This window comes from Salvelinus sp. IW2-2015, linkage group LG4q.1:29, assembly GCF_002910315.2.
Source record: "Salvelinus sp. IW2-2015 linkage group LG4q.1:29, ASM291031v2, whole genome shotgun sequence".
NCBI classification, from domain to species: Eukaryota; Metazoa; Chordata; class Actinopteri; order Salmoniformes; family Salmonidae; genus Salvelinus; species Salvelinus sp. IW2-2015.
In genome coordinates this window covers 866,084-885,320 of record NC_036842.1, presented here as the reverse complement: position 1 = coordinate 885,320, position 19,237 = coordinate 866,084, and the positions used below count along the sequence as shown (strand labels likewise).

The 19,237-nt window shown below is 40.7% G+C and overlaps 1 protein-coding gene across 1 annotated transcript in view; it reads right to left on the bottom strand.

The window, feature by feature from the left end:
* The window catches only part of LOC111961214 (calmodulin-regulated spectrin-associated protein 1-B-like), a 117,247-nt gene that overhangs the window by 68,929 nt on the left and 29,081 nt on the right, over nucleotides 1–19,237 (bottom strand).

Sequence of the window (19,237 nt, the reverse complement as noted above, 5' to 3'; positions counted from 1 at the left end):
TAAATAATTTTTAACAAGGTCTGTGCCTGTATTTAGTTTTCATGCTAGTGAGGGCCGAGAATCCACTCTCACATAGGTACGTGGTTGCAAAGGGCATCAGTGTCTTAACAGCACGATGTTGGTCTTGTGTGTGTGTTCTCCTGGCCGACACACAATATTGAAAACTTCTGACTTCAACTGTATATACAGTGGGGAGAACAAGTATTTGATACACTGACAATTTTGCAGGTTTTCCTACTTACAAAGCATGTAGAGGTCTGTAATTTTATCATAGGTACACTTCAACTGTGAGAGAAGGAATCTAAAACAAAAATCCAGAAAATCACATTGTATGATTTTTAAGTAATTAATTTGCATTTTATTGCATGACATAAGTATTTGATACATCAGAAAAGCAGAACTGAATATTTGGTACAGAAACCTTAGTTTGCAATTACAGAGATCATACGTTTCCTGTAGTTCTTGACCAGGTTTGCACACACTGCAGCAGGGATTTTTGGCCCACTCCTCCATACAGACCTTCTGAAGGTCCTTCAGGTTTCGGGCTGTCGTGGGCAATACGGACTTTCAGCTCCCTCCAAAGATTTTTATATTGGGTTCAGGTCTGGAGACTGGCTAGGCCACTCCAGGACCTTGAGATGCTTCTTACGGAGCCACTCCTTAGTTGCCCTGGCTGTGTGTTTCGGGTCGTTGTCATGCTGGAAGACCCAGCCACGACCCATCTTCAATGCTCTTACTGAGGGAAGGAGGTTGTTGGTCAAGATCTCGCGATACATGGCCCCGTCCATCCTCCCCTCAATACGGTGCAGTCGTCCTGTCCCCTTTGCAGAAAAGCATCCCCAAAGAATGATGTTTCCACCTCCATGCTTCACGGTTGGGATGGTGTTCTTGGGGTTGTACTCATCCTTCTATCCTCCAAACACGGCGAGTGGAGTTTAGAGCAAAAAGCTCTATTTTTGTCTCATCGACCACATACCCTCTCCCATTCCTCCCTGGATCATCCAGATGGTCATTGGCAAACTTCAGACGGGCCTGGACATGCGCTGGCTTGAGCAGGGGGACCTTGCGTGCGCTGCAGGATTTTAATCATGTTAACCATGTTACTAATGGTTTTCTTTGAGACTGTGGTCCCAGCTCTCTTCAGGTCATTGACCAGGTCCTGCCGTGTAGTTCTGGGCTGATCCCTCACAATCCTCATGATCATTGATGCCCCACGAGGTGAGATCTTGCATGGAGCCCCAGACCGAGGGTGATTGACCGTCATCTTGAACTTCTTCCATTTTCTAATAATTGTGCCAACAGTTGTTGCCTTCTCACCAAGCTGCTTGGCTATTGTCCTGTAGCCCATCCCAGCCTTGTACAGGTCTACAATTTATCCCTGATGTCCTTACACAGCTCTCTGGTCTTGGCCATTGTGGAGAGGTTGGAGTCTGTTTGATTGAGTGTGTGGACAGGTGTCTTTTATACAGGTAACGAGTTCAAACAGGTGCAGTTAATACAGGTAATGAGTGGAGAACAGGAGGGCTTCTTAAAAGAAACTAACAGGTCTGTGAGAGCCGGAAATCTTACTGGTTGGTAGGTGATCAAATACTTATGTCATGCAATAAAATGCAAATTAATTACTTAAAAAATCATACAATGTGATTTTCTGGATTTTTGTTTTAGATTCCGTCTCTCACAGTTGAAGTGTACCTATGATAAAAATGACAGACCTCTACATGCTTTGTAAGTAGGAAAACCTGCAAAATTCGGCAGTGTATCAAATACTTGTTCTCCCCACTGTATATATATATATATATTACAAAAGTACTGTACCAGTCAAAAGTTTGGCACACTTACTCTTTCCAGGATTTTCTTTATTTTTACTATTTTCTACATTGTAGAATAATAGTGAAGACATCAAAACTATGAAATAACACATATGGAATCATGTAGTAACCGAAAAAGTGTTAAACAAATCAACATATATTTTATATTTGAGATTCTTCAAAGTAGCCACCCTTTGCACATTCTCAGCATTTTCTCAACCAGCTTCATGAGGTAGTCACCTGGAATTCATTTCAATTAACAGGTGTGCCTTTTTAAAAGTGAATTTGTGGAATTTCCCAATACAATATACACATTTTAAACTATTCATGCATAAATACATGTGTAGGGTTGGGTACTGTACAGTGGGCTCCAAAATTACTGGCACCTCTGATGTGCAATGCACCAACAATACTATAGAGAGAAACTCAAAATACTAACATGTGAGAAATACTGTACTTTATTCATGTTTCAATGGAACCCACCAAAATAATTTATTGATTTAATTAAAAAATCAATGTCCTCCAAATCAAGGTTTCACAATTAATGGCACCCTTAAAGATTATTGTAAATAACATCTACCAACATTCAATCAGGAATTCAATTGCACTTATTTAAGTTTATCTAAGTGTTAAGGAACTATATTGAGCCATTATATCACTTTCTGTTTCACTAGGGTATAAAAACATGGTAACACGCATGCAATGTCCCTTTGTCATCCAACACCATGAAGAAAACAAAATAACTGGCAGTTCAAACGAGACAGATGGGCATAGACCTTCATCAATCTGGTAATGGCTACAAGAAGATCCACAAACGATTGAATATACCACTGAGCACTGTCAGGGCAATTATTTAAAAAAATCAAAAGATATGGAACAGTTAACCTCACGGGGAGAGGATGCAAATGCAAATCCCTCCAGGATAGGGAGGATGGTGAGAGAAGTTACAAAATCCCCAATAATCACTGAGAAAGAATTGCAGGCCTTGGTGGCGTCTTGGGGTCACCAGGTTTCAAAAAGCACCATCAGACACCAGGCTCTTTGGAAGGGTTGCCAGAAGAAAGCCCTTTCTGACCCCAAGACACAGACTCAAGCGCAGACTCAAAATTTAACATTTTGGTCAGATACAGCATTGGCATGTTTGGCGTCGAAACAGAGATGCATACAAGGAGAGGTACCATATACCCACGGTGAAATATGGTGGTGGATCAGTAATGTTTTGGGGCTGTTTTAATTCCAGAGGTCCAGGGGCACTGGTTAAGATTGATGGCATAATGAATTCCACCAAGTATCAGGCAATTTTGGCTGACAATCTGGTTGCCTCTGCCAAAAGGCTGGGACTTGGCCATAGGTGGACTTTCCAACAAGACAATGACCCAAAACATACCTCAAGATCCAACAAAATCAATGTTCGGCCATCTCAGTCGCCGGACCTCAACCCAATAGAAAACCTGTGGGCTGAGTTGAAGAGGGCAGTTGATAAGCGCAAACCCAAGAATGTGAACCATAAAAAATGGTTCCAGAAGGGTTCTTCGGCTGTCCCCATAGGAGAAACCTTTTTGGTCCCAGGTAGAACCAACCTACCTGGAACTAAAAATGGTTCTTTAAAGGGTTCTCCTATGAGGACAGTCAAAGAACCCTTTCAAGTTCTAGATAGCACAATTTTTTCTAAGAGTTTACCAAAACTATCGCTGATGGTGAACCTGAACAATCTGAATAAAACCTATTGTAAACTCCGTTCAGCAGGTAGCCTATAGCTGAATGAGAGTTGCGCCTCCGGTAACTTACTTTTATTCTGATAAAACAGCATTTTCAACAGTGCATAGATAACAATTACCTTGCTTGTCACTTAACTAATAGAACCTAATCTAATGCAAAACATGGGTGCCACGCAGATGTGCAAGATCAGGAACAGGCCGCCTACCTCGCGTTGGTCATCGTGCGAAGCTGGGCACAGTGCACAGTTTGACTAGGCTACTGATATTGCCTAGGGTTGTTCGGCATGCAAAATTACTTGTTGATCAATGACTGTCAACACAGTTAACGTTACATGCTTAGTTCGACACTGAAGGAGAGGACGCATTGGCTGTAAAAAAAAAGATAAGAGCAAAACATTTTTGTGACTCCGCGATGCTTAACGTTTGATTCGATTTTCTGACCGATGCATGCTACATTTGGTTCGGTTTGGGATCTGTGTACCGATGCAGTCAGTCGTATCTTAAACATTTGAATCGGGACCGATTCATATGTGAATTGTTACATACCTAATAGACATGGTTTTAAAAAGGTAGTGGTAATATTTCCCTTACCGAAAAACTGGTTTCTGGCAAACATTTGTGGAAAACCTTTGGACAATTTGCAACTTGTGAACTTCTGGCAAACAACTCTGGGAAACGCAGTATGAATATTGAAATTATATTAGGGTTTTGGTTACTGTGTGTTAAACATTGAAAAGTATATACATAAACCAAATCACAACATTAAATGAACTTACTTCACAGAGAAAAAAACTAAACATACTAAATATACTAAACAACATGTATTCAATGTCTTATCCTTTCTAGGACACACGTTCCGCTAGCGGAACCCCTCGACAACATTCCGCTGAAAAGGCAGCGTGGGAAATTCATTTTTTATATTTTTTTTATATTTAACTTTCACACATTAACAAGTCCAATACAGCAAATGAAAGATAAACATCTTGTTAATCTACCCATCGTGTCCGATTTAAAAAATGCTTTACAGCGAAAACACAACATGTGATTATGTTAGATCACCGCCAAGTCCAAAAAACACACCGCCAGCCAAAGATACGAGTCACAAAAAGCAGAAATAGAGATAAAATTTATCACTTACCTTTGATGATCTTCATCAGAATGCACTTCCAGGAATCCTAGTTCCACAATAAATTGTTGTTTTGTTCGATAATGTCCATTATTTATGTCCAAGTAGCTACTTTTGTTAGCACGTTTAGTACACATATCAAAACGCTCCTGCAGGTCCAGGCGAACGTCGGACGAAAACTTCAAAAAGTTATATTACAGGTCGTAGAAACATTTCAAACTAAGTATAGAATCAATCTTTAGGATGTTGTTATCATATTCAATAACGTTCCAACCGGAGAATTCCTTTGTGTCTATAAAAGTAATGGAACGCAAGTCGATATCATGTGGAATGCGCATGACCAGGACCTGGCTCTCTGCCAGACCATTCCCCTCTGACTCATTCCCCTCTCATCCGGCTCCACATCACAGTAGAAGCTGACTGTTGACATCTAGTGGAAGCCGTAGGAAGTGCCGTAGGAAGTGCAAACAGAGCCATATCCCTCTGGGAATTCAATAGGCGATGAGTTGAAAATAGACCAACCTCAGATATCCCACTTCCTGGTTGGATTTTTCTTAGGTTTTCGCCTGCTATATGAGTTCTGTTACACAGACATAATTCAAACAGTTTTAGAAACTTCAGAGTGTTTTCTATCCAATAGTAATAATAATATGCATATATTAGCATCTGGGACAGAGTAGGAGGCAGTTCACTCTGGACACGCTATTCATCCAAAGTAAAAAGTTTTAACAGATAAAATAAATCCAATGCAACTTAAAATAATCAGCATGCTAGTGAAGAAAATAGCAAAGACGGGATATTTCCTCATTAAAATGTTTCATCTTTTTATGCAGCGACAACATTTACATGAGAGAAATGTGAACACTATGGGGACATTGACCTTAGGATGTTTAAAGGGATAACAAAATAATTATTTACATGAACCAAGTGATAACTGAGCAATAAATTAACCAATGGAAGTTTAAAAGATAATAAAAAAAAATAATAATAATTAAAACAACAAAAACTAAATCAAACCCAGTTCGGAACTATTGTCTTTTTGAGTGAACTTTGGAGACTGTGGCCCTGTGGAAGTCCTTCCTCCATAGCTTGTTGAATGCATGCACTAAAACAAATCAGAAAACAAAACAAAATTAGGATACTGAAAACAATGCATATTTTGGCATCTTAAAAGGTAGAAATTTAGTTATGCCTAATATGGCAATATTATTTCCCCAAAATGAATTATTGTTACTCTAAAAAATGCTGGGTTAAAAATAACCAAATTTGGGTAATTTTGACAACCCAGCGCTGGGTCAGTACTGGACAAAACAAAGCATTCGGTGGATTTGGGTTTTGCTTCTAACCCAGCGCCTTGGGTTGAGCGCTTGACTCAACTGTTGGGTAAATTAGACTATATTGCTGGGTTAAAACCACACAGCGTGTTGGGTAGTGACATAAACCCAGCACATTGGGTTAGGGGATTGACCCAGCAGCTGGGTAATTTTTTTCTCTCAATCTAATCCTAATTTCAATTTTGCTTGTATATTTTGCCTTCTCTAACATCCCACCACCGCTGTTTCTTACACACACACAATCAAGATACAATGTTGAATTTCAAACAATTAATTTCTATTGCCTGCATTTTAGAACATACATCACAGAGAATATACAATTTAATTTTTTTAAATAGCACATTGAAACAAAGCCCTATTGTCTAAATATGTTTATCAGTGCCAGATCTAATAGACATTCACATCAACTGACACATCAGCTATCTTAGGTTATCTTAGGTGACACTACACACCATGCTGTTTTGCCATACAATAAATCTTCATTTGGGTCGAGTTAAAACATTGTTACACAGATCAAGTGTAAAATATTACATTTGAAGGTCACTCAACTAAAGGTCGACCGATTAATCGGAATGGCCGATTAATTAGGACCGATTTAAAGTTTTCATAACAATCGGTAATCGCAATGTTTGGACGCCGATTATGGCCGATTACATTGCACTCCACGAGGAGACTGCGTGGCAGGCTGACCACCTGTTACACGAGTGCAGCAAGAGGCCAAGGAAAATTGCTAGCTAGCATTAAACTTATCTTATAAAAAACAATCAATCTTAAAATAATCACTAGTTAACTACACATTGTTGATGATATTACTAGTTTATCTAGCTTGTCCTGCGTTGCATATAATCGATGGGGTGCCTGTTAATTTATCATCGAATCACAGCCTACTTCGCCAAACGGGTGATGATTTAACACCAATGTGTACCTAACCATAAACATCAATGCCTTTCTTAAAATCAATACACAAGTAAAACTTTTTAAACCTGCATATTTAGTTAATATTGCCTGCTAAAATTAATTTATTTTAACTAGGGAAATTGTGTCACTTCTCTTGCGTTCTGTGCAAACAGAGTCAGGGTATATGCAGCAGTTTGGGCCGCCTGGCTCGTTGTGAACTGTGTGAAGACCATTTCTTCCTAACAAAGACCGTAAGTAATTTGCCAGAATTTTACATAATTATGACATAACATTGAAGGTTGTGCAATGTATCAGCAATATTTAGACTTAGGGTTGCCGCCCGTTCGATAAAATACAGAACGGTTCCGTATTTCACTGAAAGAATAAACGTTTTGTTTTCGAAATTATAGTTTCCAGATTTGACCATATTAATGACCTAAGGCTTGTATTTCAGTGTGTTTATTATATCCTAATTAAGTCTATGATTTGATAGAGCAGTCTGACTGAGCGGTGGTAGGCAGCAACAAGCTCGTAAGCATTCATTCAAACTTTCCTGCGTTTGCCAGCAGCTCATCGCTGTGCTTCAAGCATTGCGCGGTTTATGACTTCAAGCCTATCAACTCCCGAGATTAGGCTGGCAATACTAAAGTGCCTATAAGAACATCCAATAGTCAAAGGTATATGAAATACAAATGGTATAGAGAGAAATAGTCCTATAATTCCTATAATAACCACAACCTAAAACCTCTTAACTGGGAATATTGAAGACTCATGTTAAAAGGAACCACCAGCTTTCATATGTTCTCATGTTCTGAGCAAGGAACTTAACGTTAGCTTTTTTACATGGCACATACTGCACTTTTACTTTCTTCTCTAACACTGTTTTTGCATTATTTAAACCAAATTGAACATGTTTCATTATTTATTTGAGACTAAATTGATTTTATTAATGTATTATATTAAGTTAAAAAAAAAGTGTTCATTCAGTATTGTTGTAATTGTCTTCATTACAAATGTATATATATATATATATATATATATATATATATATATATATATATATATAAAAATCGGCCGATTAATCGGTATGGGCTTTTTTTGGTCCTTCAATAATCGGTATCGGCGTTGAAAAATCATAATCAGTCGACCTCTACACTCTACTAAGGACATGGACTAATGACTCATTACTTTACGTTCATTCATAAAGCACTTCACAGTCCCCAAAATGTAACATTTGTATTTAAAATAAATTGTTGTGATAGAATGAAAGTGTACCAGAAGGCACCAGTAGTTGAACTACAGGCAAACAAGCCACATACCGTACCGTAGGCAAAAAATAGGCACAAATGCATAAAAAAAATTCACTAAAAGTAAATATAACAGAACTATAAATAGTTCCTTAAGAGCATATTAGCACTGGAATGAGATACTCATGGCTCATCCATCCATTGATCTATTCATTCACAGGAACACATTAGCTGGAGGGATGTGCTTCCTCCTGTCACTTCTCACACTACATACAAGAGTGGACACTTAAACACTATTGTTCAGTGTAAAAAAAGACATGCTCACAACAGTCTTACTGCAGGAGATTCTGTTCCTGGCAGCTGATACACCATGGTCTGTAGGAATTCCCATGCTGGGGAACAGTGGGAAAGTAATGTCAAACACATAATAGGACTTGAAGCACACACCCAGTGCCACAAACAGTGTACCTTGCTCCAATGCCAGTCCATTAATGACTGTAAACACCTGTGTGCAGTCCCCAGAATGGGTTCTGGTCCAGGGGCCTAGGCAGAATTTTTTGGGGCCTAGAAAAATTTTGATAGGCATTTTTTATACTCATTAATGGAAGAAAAAGAAATTGCGACGTGCACCGTATATTATTTCGTAATACAACCGTTTTATACTAGTGCATAGTACTTGGAAGAACCTCGTTACATATACAAATAATTAAATATCCCAGCATATTAAAATAAGAATAACTTTATACCAGTTGCCAACAACATAAAACTCATCTTCAGATGCACTTTACTCTCGATGGGCAAACAAGCCTATATTTGATATTACAATTTATACCACGGCGGGTAGTAGTACTATAAAATGGTACCTTACCTTTAGTAGACATATCATAAGGCGTGACCTACATCACAAGGCGCAGACGGAGAGTCTGAGTTGAATATGGTGCTGATTTCATCATAATCTAATGTATGTCGGTTCACGCTCAAAAGACAGCAAACTGAAATGGTTCAGCCGGGCGATTGTAATTGCCGGGCGCTTGTCATCATACTTTGAGATTATTAAATAAATGATGATGAACTTCACTGTATGCTGAATGTGCAAAGTGATGCTTCTTCTAATAAATATTGAGGGCCTTATTCTGGTGACATGATGATCGATGCTTGGCTGCCATTTGACAAATGCAAATACAGTCTGAAGTTTACATACACCTTAGCTAAATACATTTAAACTCAGTTTTTCACAATTCTTGACATTTAATCCTAGTAAAAAGTCCCTGTCTTAGGTCAGTTAGGATCACCACTTTATTTTAAGAATGTGAAATGTCAGAATAATAGTAGAGAAAATTATTTCTTTCAGCTTTTATTTCTTTCATCACATTCCCAGTGGGTCAGAAGTTTACGTACACTCAATTAGTATTTGGTAGCATTGCCTTTAAATTGTTTAACTTGGGTCAAATGTTTTGGGTAGCCTTCCACAAGCGTCCCACAATAAGTTGGGTGAATTTTGGCCCATTCCTCCTGACAGAGCTGGTGTAACTGAGTCAGGTTTGTAGGCCTCCTTGCTCGCACATGCTTTTTCAGTTCTGCCCACACATTTTCTATAGGATTGAGGTCAGGACTTTGTGATGGCCACTCCAATACCTTGACTTTGTTGTACTTACGCCATTTTTCCACAACTTTGGAAGTATGCTTGGGGTCATTGTCCATTTGGAAGACCCATTTGCGACAAAACAGTTCTATTTTTGTTTCATCAGACCAAAGGACATTTCTCCAAAAAGTACGATCTTTGTCCCCATGTGCAGTTGCAAACCGTAGTCTGGCTTTTTTGTGGCGGTTTTGGAGCAGTGGATTCTTCCTTGCTGAGTGGCCTTTCAGGTTATGTCGATATAGGACTCGTTTTACTGTGGATATAGATACTTTTGTACCTGTTTCTTCCAGCATCTTCACAAGGTCCTTTGCTGTTGTTCTGGAATTGATTTGCACTTTTTGCACCAACGTACGCATCTCTAGGAGACAGGACGCATCTCCTTCATGAGCGGTATGATGGCTGAGTGGTGCCATGGTGTTTATACTTGCGTACTACTGTTTGTATAGATGAACGTGGTACCTTCAGGTGTTTGGAAATTGCTCCTGTAACCGATGTGAAATGGCTAGCTAGTTAGCGGGGTGCGCGATAATAGCGCTTCAATCGGTGACGTCACATGTTCTGAGACCTTGAAGTAGTTGTTCCCCTTGCTCTGCAAGGGCCGCGGTTTTTATGGAGCGATGGGTAACGATGCTTTGAGGGTGGCTGTTATCTATGTGTGCAGAGGGTCCCAGGTAGTGGCGAGGAAAGGGACGGAAGCTATACTGTTACACTCCTAAGGAGGTCTTAGCTGATTTCTTTTGATTTTCCCATGATGTCAAGCAAAGAGGCACTGAGTTTGAAGATAGGCCTTGAAATACATCCCCAGGTACACCTCCAATTGACTCAAATGATGTCAATTAGCCCATCTGAAGCTTCTAAAGCCATGACATAATTTTCTGGAATTTTCCAAGCTGTTTAAAGGCACAGTCAACTTCGTGTATGTAAACTTCTGACCCACTGGAATTGTGGAGCGGTTGAAAAACAAGTTTTAATGACTCCAACCTAAGTGTATGTAAACTTCCAAATTCAACTGTAATATCGCTCTTATCCATAATAGTTTTATAATGTAGATTTTCTACCCCCATGTGCTCTAGCTGTTGGCTAGAGCGCATGTGCCAAGACCAGAGTGGGCACATTTGCTATATAACGCAACAGTTTGTGACAAAACCATTAGCAGAGTTGAAAATGCAATGGAAACCCATTTAACTTGGGAATTGTGTGGCAGAAGTTATTTATATGTACACTATGTCATCACGCACAGCCTTTTATCCACAAAAAGTCTGTTCGCTGGAAATATTTACGGTGGGAAAATGCTCATGTTTTATGCTGATTTAAAAATATTTGCATTGAAATCTGTCGCAAATTGAATGGAAATCTACCCAATGCAGTTATGCGTAACAACTTACAATGAAGTAAGTCAATGAAGGACTTTCTGGACTCACTGAAGCTGAGTCGGAAATGTCTTCCTGCCTACCTTGTAGACTGGTGTTGGGAGGACCACTGGCAGAAGTCTTAAAGTGATGTCACCTTGTGTATCTGGAGAGAAGAATGTTTAGTGAATAACTTCTTAGTTTCAGGCAAAAATAATAAAAATGAGCGTAATATTTTTTTTTATCGCTATAGACAAATCAATCAGTATAAGCTAGACATATGTATTTTTCTTGCATTGGATGTGTCTCAATCCACCACATCTGACGATTTCGCACTTCCACATCTGTGGTGAAAGGTGACAGCGCTAGAGCAGTGTTTGTCAGACCATGAGACATCCCGAAAATCGGTCCTCTCTCAGAATCTTCTGCAGCGTCGGAACCGTTTGGCCTACAAACTATTATGGAAAGAGTAGACTCACGAACACGATGGTGTTCTCCGTTTTGCTCTACGACTCCCACAAGCATCTTGGGAATCATTGGAAGTCGGTACAGCCGATCTGCCAACTTCTGTCTGTAGCGTCCGAACAGTCTGGGCTACACACTAATATGACCCCCTCTGTGTAAAGGTGAGACTCTCACGAACGCGTACATGTCGGTGTGAGTGGAAGTATATATGGAGACTGTTTAGTGCCAAAAATAAGGGGTTCAATGTAAAAGAATAAATGTTTCCTGATCTTTCTTATCTCTCTCAGACATAGGTCAGAAACTTCTGAACAAACTTCCTTTAGATTTTTTTGTGGGGACTGTTGTTCCATGTAGTTTATTTGTTATTCAATGCGTTTGTATTGGCTAATAGCAGTAACAGACTGTAATGGGTTAAAAAAACAAGAAAAAAACGGCAATAGTACTGCTTGTCAATTTTGAGACGCAGTAGCCAGTATACACTTCCTCAAAGTAGTCTGAATTGATCTAAGATAAAAAATCAATGAAAGATGTCTTGAGTTATGTTTTTGCCGAGATCTTAGTCGTGCAATTTTACATGTAACTAAGATGTTTTTCCAAATGAGAAAATGTGTATGAAAACGAGTCGTCTCTCGTTGAATGACAAAGACTTTACTGAAGAATCTTTACTGTTGACCAATCACCGACGAAGGGGCGTAGACTTCAGCTATCAACTTCGACTTGCCTCCCCCCAAAATTTGGTGTGCCCGAAAACCTGTACCGAAGTCCAAAACAAACAAAAATGTCACAAAATGTCGTCATAATATATGCACAAACTCTTCCTTACTGTTTCGGCAGGGAAGCATGCGAACACCGTAAGACACCACCAGCAGGGTCATTTCACACTATACCTACACTTCCAAGACAAGATCTTGGGCCTGGTTCTCTCTAGGCTAGCGAAACGAAGACCCCTAGTAGCCGGGTTTAAAATGTGTAAGTCCTGAGCAATCTGTAGTAAAGCAAACAATCACTTTTTTCAGAATATTTTATTCTACTTAGTTTTTTTGACCAACAAAAACATACATTGACAAAAGCAAGACAACTTAACATTTACATAAATATCCACAAACATCACACTTGCTCAGATCCACATGTTCTCACCGTATCCACACCCAATGCTGTTTATAATGAGACTCTGCCCCGTATGACTTCAAATTGTGTTGTTGTAGCCAGACAAACAATTACTTTTCCATTGCAATTAATCACTAGCCTGGCTAACACCTAACTCTTGAAGTCCTCCTGACTTCAGAGTCTGGAATGACTGATGTTGTCAGCACAATGTGTCTTTAATAAAGGGGACTGTGCTTTTACTGGTTGGCTCTCTGTGTCTTTCTCATTTAAACACCCACAGCCACACACAGCCCCTGAGCGCCACCCACTTCTATTACAATGGTTGGATTTTCTAATTCAAACAAACAATGAGAGGTCTCAACCCCAGAGGAGAAAAAAACATTTGAGAGAACCAATCAAACCCTGTCGCACAATTTATTTGCCAATATTGCATTAACAAACAGGCTCCTTTCCAGACGTGTGTTGTCACAGCTCTCCCTGTGAGTCAAGTGGGACGCGTCAGAATCAAATTCAAGTCTAATGTTTTAGTAAAACATGCAACCCACCATGCCTGGAGTATTCAGCAGACACAGATACTCTCGGACTGTCTTGTCCCCTTTCTGTCTGGTCCACTGAGCCTTCTGGATCGCGGTCTCCTTTATGTACTCTGCAACCTGGTTTGCCGGCCAGATGTTGTAAAGCCACTTGTATGGAGGTACATTTGTGTATTTTTGTTGTTTTTGTTTTCTTTTCAATCAAAAATAATTGTTCTGAAAGCAAAAACGAGGATTTAAAATAAAAATTGAAATCAAATATTTTGTAATAGCGCACAAAACTTTATGCATTTTATTCCCCATTGATTACAGCATTACCCAAAAAATGGAGGAGGCAGGTGGCAGCGGGAGGAGGTAGGAAACTGGTCTGTCTGCCCAATATAAAGGATCAAAACTGGTGGAGGAATAAAAATAGCATAAATAGGAAAGTATACCAGTTTCATTTGAGGATCAGGATGTTGACAGCTATGCCATACAGATTACAAAATAGTTAGGAAGAGATTTTTTATGTACCGATTCCATGGTACAGGGTAGGGTGTATGAGTTGATATAAACTCAGCAAACACATAAACGTCCTCTCACTGTCAACTGCGTTTATTTTCAGCAAACTTAACATGTGTAAATATTTGTATGAACATAAGATTCAACAACTGAGACATAAACTGAACAAGTTCCACAGACATGTGACTAACAGAAATTGAATAATGTGTCCCTGAACAAAGGGGGGGTCAAAATCAAAAGTAGCAGTCAGTATCTGGTGTAGCCGCCAGCTGCATTAAGTACTGCAGTGCGATTCTCCTTCATGGACTGCATCAGATTTTGCCAGTTCTTGCTGTGAGATGTTGCCCACTCTTCCACCAAGGACCCTCAAGTTCCCGGACATTTCTGGGGGAATGGCCCTAGCCGTCACCCTCCGATCCAACAGGTCCCAGACGTGCTCAATGGAATTGAGATCCGGGCTCTTCGCTGGCCATGGCAGAACACTGCATTCCTGTCTTGCAGGAAATCACGCACAGACAAGCAGTATGGCTGGTGGCATTGTCATGCTGGAGGGTCATGTCAGGATGAGCCCGCAGGAAGGATACCTCTTTGAGGGTCTTCCATGTAATGCACAGCGTTGAGATTGCCTACAATGACAACAGACTCAGTCCGATGATGCTGTGACACACCGCCCCAGACAATGACGGGCTCTCCACCTCCAAATCGATACCGCTCCAGAGTACAGGCCTCGGTGTAACGCTCATTCCTTCGACGATAAGCGAATCCGACCATCACTCCTGGTGAGACAAAACCGTGACTCGTCAGTGAAGAGCACACTTTTGTCAGTCCTGTCTGGTCCAGTGACGGTGGGTTTGTGCCCATAGGCAACGTTGTTGCCGTGATGTCTGGTGAGGACCTGCCTCCACAAGCCTACAAGCCTCAGTCCAGCCTCTCTCTATTGCAGACAGCCCCATGTGGCTTTAGAATGGTCAAAGGAAGTCCCTGACAATGGGCCATTGTGTACAATGGCAAAGAGTTAGGGAGTCTTTGCAGCATGTACAGTGGGAGAACAAGTATTTGATTACACTGCCGATTTTGCAGATTTCCTACTTACAAAGCATGTATAGGTCTGTATTTTTATCATAGGTACACTTTCAACTGTGAGAGACGGGAATCTAAACAAAAATCCAGAAAATCACATTGTATGATTTTTAAGTAATTAATTTGGCATTTTATTGCATGACATAAGTATTTGATACATCAGAAAAGCAGAACTTAATATTTGGTACAGAAACCTTTGTTTGCAATTACAGAGATCATACGTTTCCTGTAGTTCTTGCCAGGTTTGCACACACTGCAGCAGGGATTTTGGCCCACTCCTCCATACAGACCTTCTCCAGATCCTTCAGGTTTCGGGGCTGTCGCTGGGCAATACGGACTTTCAGCTCCCTCCAAAGATTTTCTATTGGGTTCAGGTCTGGAGACTGGCTAGGCCACTCCAGGACCTTGATGAGCTTCTTACGCAGCCATCTAGTGCTCTCGTGATTCCTGTGGGGGTTTTCGGGTCGTTGTCATGCTGGAAGACCCAGCCACGACCATCTTCAATGCTCTTACTGAGGGAAGGAGGTTGTTGGCCAAGATTCGCGATACGGCCCCATCCTCCTCCCCTCAATACGGTGCAGTCGTCCTGTGTCCCTTTGCAGAAAGCATCCCCAAAGATAATGTTTCCACCTCCATGCTTCACGGTTGGGAATGGTGTTTCTTGGTGTTGTCTCATCCTTCTTCTTCCTCCAAACACCGCGAGTGGAGTTTTAGACCAAAAAGCTCTATTTTTGTCTCATCAGACCACATGACCTTCTCCCATTCCTCCTCTGGATCATCCAGATGGTCATTGGCAAACTTCAGACGGGCCTGGACATGCGCTGGCTTGAGCAGGGGGACCTTGCGTGCGCTGCAGGATTTTAATCGATGACGGCGTAGTGTGTTACTAATGGTTTTCTTTGAGACTGTGGTCCCAGCTCTCTTCAGGTCATTGACCAGGTCCTGCGTGTAGTTCTGGGCTGATCCCTCACCTTCCTCATGCATCATTGATGCCCCACAAGGTGAGATCTTGCATGGAGCCCCAGACCGAGGGTGATTGACCGTCATCTTGAACTTCTTCCATTTTCTAATAATTGCGCCAACAGTTGTTGCCTTCTCACCAAGCTGCTTGCCTATTGTCCTGAAGCCCATCCCAGCTTGTGCAGGTCTACAATTTTATCCCTGATGTCCTTACACAGCTCTCTAGTCTTGGCCATTGTGGAGAGGTGGAGTCTGTTTGATTGAGTGTGTGGACAGGTGTATTTATACAGGTAACGAGTTCAAACAGGTGCAGTTAATACAGGTAATGAGTGGAGAAACAGGAGGTTTCTTAAAGAAAAACTAACAGGTCTGTGAGAGCCGGAATTCTTACTGGTTGGTAGGTGATCAAATACTTAATGTCATTGCAATAAAATGCAAATGAATTACTTAAAAATCATACAATGTGATTTTCTGGATTTTTGTTTTAGATTCCGTCTCTCACAGTTGAAGTGTACCTATGATAACAATTACAGACCTCTACATGCTTTGTAAGTAGCAAAATCGGAAGTGTATCAAATACTTGTTCTCCCCACTGTACATGCATGCTCTTCGATTAGTTATGAGTCTCCAGCCTTTTTAGGTGCAGTCCTCCCACACTATGTAGGATATTGTTTTAGCCCCAGTGCCACTCCTGATAATGATTTAAAAATAAAAAATAAAAAAATGTTGAAAAAGAAAACACCACCTTTTAACTGGTATGATGTAAACAAACTGTTTCAGTTAAACTTATTGTAAACGGATGGTATTTATTTCCACAAAGCAGCTTTGTTAAATAACACTCCTCTCTAAAAACAAACCCAACATTTGAACATATAAAACTGATAAATACCATGTAACAATCAACATTATGTAGTATAACAGTGTCAAAATAATCACACGTGAATAATTGTAACATGTTCACGGCACTACCATTGGGCACACAGCGAACAGATTCCAAGTGCAGAGGTGAACCTATAGTACGTTCTAATAATGCAGTGATCTATAAAACACTATCCAGTTACAGAAGAGTTCAATAATCCATAGGTGTCATATGGCTCCTGAGGTGACTTTCTCCCCCCATATAATTTATCGAGCTGTCACCTTTACAGTTAGTGTACATGCCATCCAGTGTCTTAACATGAAAATCAAAATCAGGCAGTGACATAACAATGCTACAGTGACACAGAGCTCAGTGAACGGTGGTTAGTACAATTCTGTAAACACTAATACAGTAGATCCACAAATACAGAACTTTGTTGTGTCAAAATATAAAAATGAGCAACTGCAGCAGCAACTGAAAAATCCCTTAAATGTACATTTAAATAAAACCTTCCATCCCTCGCTGCATACAAATAACATAACCTTGGGTAATCAACAGGACGTCGACAGTATTATTGTACAACAGCACAAATTTCCAGTCCAACAGAGTGGCACTGTCTCTCAGTGTAATCTTCATAATTTCTGAGCTCCAGAGGTTAAATTGGAGACCACTGAATAAGCAGTGGTTTCTTCCCTAGTCCGGCCTGGATTAGCTCCAGCTCTTCAGTTGTGGATGGGGTCATTTCAGAGTTTCGACTCATAAAAAAAAATATATATATACAGTGGGGAGAACAAGTATTTGATACACTGCCGATTTTGCAGGTTTTCCTACTTACAAAGCATGTAGAGGTCTGTAATTTTTATCATAGGTACACTTCAACTGTGAGAGACGGAATCCAAAACAAAAATCCAGAAAATCACATTGTATGATTTTTAAGTAATTCATTTGCATTTTATTGCATGACATAAGTATTTGATACATCAGAAAAGCAGAACTTAATATTTGGTACAGAAACCTTTGTTTGCAATTACAGAGATCATACGTTTCCTGTAGTTCTTGACCAGGTTTGCACACACTGCAGCAGGGATTTTTGGCCCACTCCTCCATACAGACCTTCTCCAGATCCTTCAGGTTTCGGGGCTGTCGCTGGGCAATAGGGACTTTCAGCTCCCTCCAAAGATGTTCTATTGGGTTCAGGTCTGCAGACTGGCTAGGCCACTCCAGGACCTTGAGATGCTTCTTACGGAGCCACTCCTTAGTTGCCCTGGCTGTGTGTTTCGGGTCGTTGTCATGCTGGAAGACCCAGCCACGACCCATCTTCAATGCTTTTACTGAGGGAAGGAGGTTGTTGGCCAAGATCTCGCGATACATGGCCCCATCCATCCTCCCCTCAATACGGTGCAGTCGTCCTGTCCCCTTTGCAGAAAAGCATCCCCAAAGAATGATGTTTCCACCTCCATGCTTCACGGTTGGGATGGTGTTCTTGGGGTTGTACTCATCCTTCTTCTTCCTCCAAACATGGCGAGTGTTTAGACCAAAAAGCTCTATTTTTGTCTCATCAGACCACATGACCGTCTCCCATTCCTCCTCTGGATCATCCAGATGGTCATTGGCAAACTTCAGACGGGCCTGGACTTGAGCAGGGGTACCTTGCGTGCACTGCAGGATTTTAATCCATGACGGCGTAGTGTGTTACTAATGGTTTTCTTTGAGACTGTGGTCCCAGCTCTCTTCAGGTCATTGACCAGGTCCTGCCGTGTAGTTCTGGGCTGATCCCTCACCTTCCTCATGATCATTGATGCCCCACGAGGTGAGATCTTGCATGGAGCCCCAGACCGAGGGTGATTGACCGTCATCTTGAACTTCTTCCATTTTCTAATAATTGCGCCAACAGTTGTTGCCTTCTCACCAAGCTGCTTGCCTATTGTCCTGTAGCTGTCTCTTATACACATCTAGATGTGTATAAGAGACAGCTCTAGTCTTGGCCATTGTGGAGAGGTTGGAGTCTGGTTGATTGAGTGTGTGGACAGGTGTCTTTTATACAGGTAACAAGTTCAAACAGGTGCAGTTAATACAGGTAATGAGTGGAGAACAGGAGGGCTTCTTAAAGAAAAACTAACAGGTCTGTGAGAGCCGGAATTCTTACTGGTTGGTAGGTGATCAAATACTTATGTCATGCAATAGAATGCAAATTAATTACTTAAAAATCATACAATGTGATTTTCTGGATTTTTGTTTTAGATTCCGTCTCTCACAGTTGAAGTGTACCTATGATAAAAATTACAGACCTCTACATGCTTTGTAAGTAGGAAAACCTGCAAAATCGGCAGTGTATCAAATACTTGTTCTCCCCACTGTATATATATCAAAATGTTTTTATTGTTGAACATGGAAAATATGTTTGTGTACTAACACTACTTTTTAAGCTGCTGGCTACACTACTTGACCATCTCGTTTGGAACGGTTGGGTTAGTAGTCATTCCCTGACTCTGTCCCTGTCTGGGTTCTTCAACTGACCGGGAAAGCATTGAGAAAAAAGTCTACGCTGCTGCAGTCACAGCATGCTGGCCATGCTGGGATGAGGGATTAATTAGAATTAAGTTAGTCATTG